A 6,000-nucleotide genomic window follows, 5' to 3' on the forward strand; every position below is an offset into this window, starting at 1 on the left:
ACACAGAAACAAAGAAAGAAACAAAGAAAAAGACTATTTCCTTAGTAGGTGGAAGGAGGTGATTTATAATCCTCTGCATCTTGTAACAGATAGACACACACTTAACTTAGGCTGATTGACTGCAAATAAAATGAATGACAACTGAAGTTTCCATAACCATCTATAACAATAATTATCAACACTGTGAGAAAGAGGAACAGAGGCCTTGGAATCAGGCAGAGCAGACCTCCAGCTTTCCCCATAGCAAGTCATGTCACTTGGGCAGAGTTACTTTATCTCTTAAAACCCTGTTTTCCTTACAACACCAGGTATCTTTTAAAGAGAATTTAATGAGACTTTGTGTGAAAATCTCCAGTGCCTGTTGCAAAAGAGAGGGGTTTAATATATATTATAGCAGTTTCTTTTTTCCTTCTAAACTGTAAGCTCCTTGATGTCAGGACTCCCCTTAAAAACTTAAATTCAATCAGTTCCTCATACAATATCTGGTCGTGAGAATATAGAGAGTGAAAATATAATCAAATAAAACTAAAGCAGCACCAATACTGAATAATGAAAGAAGGCTTGAGTTACGTGTAAATAGCTAAGAGAGATAGCTATTGGCAAATTGAACTGATGCACTGCAGAATAGATTTAAGTATAAAATAAACAAAAGACAATATTTTCCTGACAGAATGTATTTAGAGGAGAGACAAGCTGTAAAGGACAGAGAAAGGTTATCCCATTAATCATTGCGCTACCTGAGGGGATTATAAATAGCATCTTTAAATGGAATATAAATCATCTCAATTTTCTTACTTTGTAGAAAGATGGAAATGACTTTAGATTCCTGATGTCTATGAACTCTGATTCTGTTTTATGTTCTCAAGAGTCTTTAGATAAAATTCACATCTTCAAATTTCTCTCTACATCCCTCTCCTCCAAACTTGTGTTTTTCCTACCACCAGGCAGGATCTCCAATTTGGGGACTCATATATCTTAAGTTTGATTCCACTGACACAGATCCTGGATGGGCAGGCTTCATGTACTCTTTCTACCTCAGGGTCCTTGCCTGCAGCAATTTCTTGAATATGGCCCAGCCGGAGACCTTCAGGACCAATTTGATTTCCCAGATTTCTTACTTTTCATTTAACCTTAAATCGTACCTAAAAGGAAGATAAAATATACCAGTCGCCCTTTCACATATTGAAAATTGGGGCATGAAGAATAGTTTTATAGGAAGTCATTAATAGGATCAAGGCCTGAGAATCGATTTTCCAGAGGGGATGACAGGTCATAAATGCCATCGATTGCAGAGTCCCTATGTGAGATGAGATAAGAATTCCCATGGGGGTCCTGTCCATCTGCACCATGAACACCAGAGTTGCTCCAAAGCCAAGCGCTACTTTGTTTTGCTTGGGAGCAGCCTTGAGAAAGACTTGCTGTTCAAATCCTTGATGAATTTGGCTCAGTAGTACAATAGTAGGCTCATTTAAGTATCAAGTGATAGCTTCAATGGGGCAACATAAAAGAGATTTTTATACAGAAAAGAAATAGACACAAACAGCAGGGAAAAATGAGATTTGCAATAAGTTTAGCAAGAATGGTTTTAGCTGGGAAAGAAATGAATAGACTGTCTCCTAATGAAAAAGACAAAATTTGGAGCATCACAGCCCAAAATTGGGCACACATTTAGTTGGGACCTAACCAAACACTCAAGTGGAGTAAAATGATCTGAGGATCAATCAATTATGAAAGTAAAATAACACCATGCCCAGTAATTAGAAACAATAACTCAGGAAATGAGAGATAATTCTCAGAGATAAATTATTTTTATTAATGCAAGTCTATTAGTCCATCTCTTCTGAAATAAAGAGGAACATGTAGCTGAATTCATTTTAAAGCATTCCAAGAAAGTACACTTACTTAGTAAATTTTGTCGTCATACCCTGTAATGAATCCTACTTGCAAAGAGAAAAAGAGGAATAAGTTCAGGCTGCCCTTGGACTTCCACACAAAACGTTGGGTAAGAGAAGAAGGAATTAGAAAGGTCCTAGCAAAGGGTGCCCATCACTTGTGCCAATCCTGAGCTATAAATTGCAGTGGCTCTACCATTTTGTAATGTGAACTCTGTGTTTGTGTTACTGATTAAAATCTATCCACTTGGCCTCTTTTTAAAAGACTTGCACACATTTGAACACACCTTTGAGACTCCAGATTGGATTTATGCACCACTTTCTATTTTGGGTAACCACAAAGGTACTGGAAATTTCAAGTAGCAACAAACACCTCGACCTACAAACATAAGAACATGAGCTAATGAAGACAGGATTTCCAGGTTGCAGAGCTTGCACAGACTGGGGGCTCCAATTATTCTTTGGGGTGTTTGACTTGTTGATCAAGACTGGGTTAGGTCATCTTTTAGCACTGTTTTTACTATTTCAGCTAACATAATACTGCTCTTTTTTTAACCCTAAAAAAAAAAAAAATCAGCTTAAGGTCTATTTTTGAAGCTTCTTGTGTGCTGCCTTCCGATGACTAAAAGATACTTTTTCCCCCCAGAGGAAATGAGATGCCTTCCTTATACTTCTACACACCAGCCCTGTGGAGAACATTCTCTTTCAACCCAGCTCATTTTGAATTAACTACAAAGGTACTCAGAGCCTTTAGCTTCCAGGCGAGAGTTATTAAAAACTGTCATAATAATTTCATTATTTATCAAAGTACAATTTTTCAAATAATTTATGATGACGTTTATAATGGTAGTTGATATGTCATATAATCACATATCCCAGGACATATTATATGCTATTTATTAAATAGTATAAGATATTACAAATGATAATTTATAAATATAAGAAATATAATGCTATCTTATAGAAATATAATTTTTATAAGAAATAATAGAAATTTACATCATTTGAGCCCACATTCTCTTCTATTTTCACTTTTGAAAGGATAAATTGGTGCCCTGCCTTCAGAATATATTTGTTTCTTTTAACAAATTCATTCAAGAAAGAAATCATAACACATCTTGATATTTACTGCAATATTTTATGAAAGTCCTCTTTCAAGAGTTAAATTCATTTAAAAAAACGAGGAAAGACTGTTATGTAATTTTGCTTCTGTTCTTGCTTCTTGACCGTGTTCTGTCTTTCCTAGTGCATTTAGGAATTAGTTTTGACACTGAAATTTCTTCCTACACATTAAATACACAAAACTTGCACTGCTTCCAAGTCAAAGTGAGAAATGCCTGCATTTACCATTTCTGTATTGTTGCAAAATAGTCTAGCTACCTTACTTAAAAAGTTTATGGATGGTCTTTGTTAATTTACGAGCTGAGAAAACATCTCTAATTTCACAACTTTCAAGGTGGCAGGAGATTGGCAGACTCATTTCTGATTACACTTATCTCCATTCACTGCTTCAGTGGTTATGCTAACTTTGTCCTGAGAGAAACCAGTTCTTCGGTTAAGATATGAAACACAAAAATAATGGGGGAAGTAAAACAGCCTATTAACACATAGTGATTCCTGTCCACACTCACACACAAAGACACATTATAACTAAAACCTTCCTAGTTCTCACTTACACGATAACTACTGCAGCTCTACAAGTAAAATAGATGTATCTTTACCATATCATCTGTTGGATGTGTTCTAATAGCTTTCCCCAAATGGATAAGGGCTATAAACTTCTGGGATTATTACAAGATATCTCAGTCTGTTGGTAACTCTCAAATTGGAACTTTTCTACGTGAGAAGAGCCAGGAAATCTGTGGACTCCAATCTTTTCATTTATTTGTTTAGCCATTCACATAGCATTTTTCATGTTAAGAATGTTAACATCCCTATTTACACAACAGACCCTTGGCATGATGGAAAGCATCTCCCAATTCTCATAGGACAACTCTAAAATATGTTTATCACTGAACAAAGATTTCACTAACTTAGATCACGACTCAAGATTCTCTGCTCACATTTCCCTGAAATGAGCCATGTTTGTACCTTGACATTGACTCTGTGCTATTGAAATTGGTTTCTTCTTCCACATCATGGAAATGGGAATAGGGCTGATTTGGTTATAAATATTCCATAGTGTCTATCCTCTGAAAAATTTGAACACTGAGTTGAAAACCCTGAATAAGAGAGAAGTAATAAAAAGATATCAATGTGTTTTGAAGAACATAACTATATAATGATACATTTTTCATAAGGAACTTTAAAAGTTTGTCTAAGTACTAATTCTAAATTTCAATGCAACTTAAAATTTACATCTGTTTGAATTAAAATGATCTGGCTTTCACCCCATGCCATATCTTCTTATCTTCTATTAGTATGCATAAATTCATTGCCTGCATAACAACAAAGCGTGGGAAATACATTTTACTAATCTAATCAGTTTTTTAGGAAAATACTTGTTCACATTTTGTACGATCATGTGTTTTGTTTAGACACACTCATACCTCATGAATTGGGTGACTAAGTCTCAGATGCAAAGTCTAAATAGACCTTGGCAATGCATAAGCTCCAAGAGGGCAAGAACTTCTATTTATCCATCCAATATGGTGACTAACTCATAGAAAAAGCTTACCTTCTACATTTGAAAAGTCCATGAGGGGTAATAATGAACCAAGACAACCAAGGTAAAACTGGCCATGTAACATGTCATGAACAGCGAATGTCTCGTGGATAAACTTTTGATTTGCTTTTTCTTATTTCATTTTATAATATTATTATTACTTTTGTTTGGCACTAAGAATTGAACCTGGAGTCTTTTGTGCACCAAGCAAACACTGCCCTAGACCCCTTTTCTTATTTTAAATGTCATGGATGAAGCCTTTAACCTAGCATCTGTGAAATGGAATTTATCATAAAAAAAATAGTGTTCATACATGTTTATCATACTAAATACTCTTTTAGAAATGTGGAAAAAAATTAAGATTTTTTTTTTGTCCCAAAACACACATTCTCAGTTTGACCATTTTCTTCTTTAGATCACAGTGTTGTAGTCAACAAAGAGAAATTGTTTGACGTGTACATAACCACAAGGCTCTTGATTCTTTTTGAACTCCAGTTGAACCGTATTTGGTTCCAAAGTAGAGCTAATTATTTTTAATCTGGAGGTAAAACCACCACTGCCAGTAAACAGGCCCACTGATATTGAGCCCAGAACATGCAGTTGGTGATCAGCATTCCCAGGGTACATTTTCTAAATAATCTCCCAAATTAAAGTGCATTCCATTTTAAAAATAAAAGGAAATTGATTAAAAAAATTATATTCAGAGGGCTTAAATCTTTTTCTATTGCCTCGCCTTGTAACATCATAAATAGAAGACTGAACATGTTTGGAGCCCCATAAACTTCCTTTGATCACTATTTAGATGCACCTCCTGAATTTGAAAATTTCAACACTTTGAGGAGAGTTAGAAAATATAGGCAAACAAAAGAAAGAAAGCAAAAACCACTCACAGTCTCATTTAAAAAAAAATTAATCATTGACCTTCTAGATTTTTCCCCTTCCTCTTTTTATCATTGTGCTATTTCTGGTCTTTATAAAGAAATTTGGTGTTCCTTTATACATGAATGTTTCCATAGAGCCCACAAGCAAAACTGTAGAGAGGATGATAAAGTGAGAATTATAATATTTTCTTTAGGCTGACCTGCAATTCCCATGAACAGGAGGTTTAGAAAAATGTTGAGAACACAGGGTTTAGAATCTGGCAGATCTGTTGGAATCCTACTTTCTCCACATGTGTGACCTTGTGCAAGTTGTTTAACTTCTCTGAGTCTGTTTCCTTTTCTGTAAAATGAGAATAATACCCTCATCGGAGTGTTTTTGTGAATAGTCAATGAGAGGTATTTAAAGAATTTGGCATGCTGCCTGACACAGTATGCATTGAATGAATAGTAGCCATTATTATTGTTTGTAAGAATACTTACTGTTATTTTACATTCCTAACTAACCTTGTAGATCACAAAGCTTTGATACCCTGTGTCATCAGGCCTAATTTTAGATCAGCCC

Source organism: Callospermophilus lateralis, chromosome 4 (genome assembly GCF_048772815.1).
Source record: "Callospermophilus lateralis isolate mCalLat2 chromosome 4, mCalLat2.hap1, whole genome shotgun sequence".
In the NCBI taxonomy this organism is placed as follows: Eukaryota; Metazoa; Chordata; class Mammalia; order Rodentia; family Sciuridae; genus Callospermophilus; species Callospermophilus lateralis.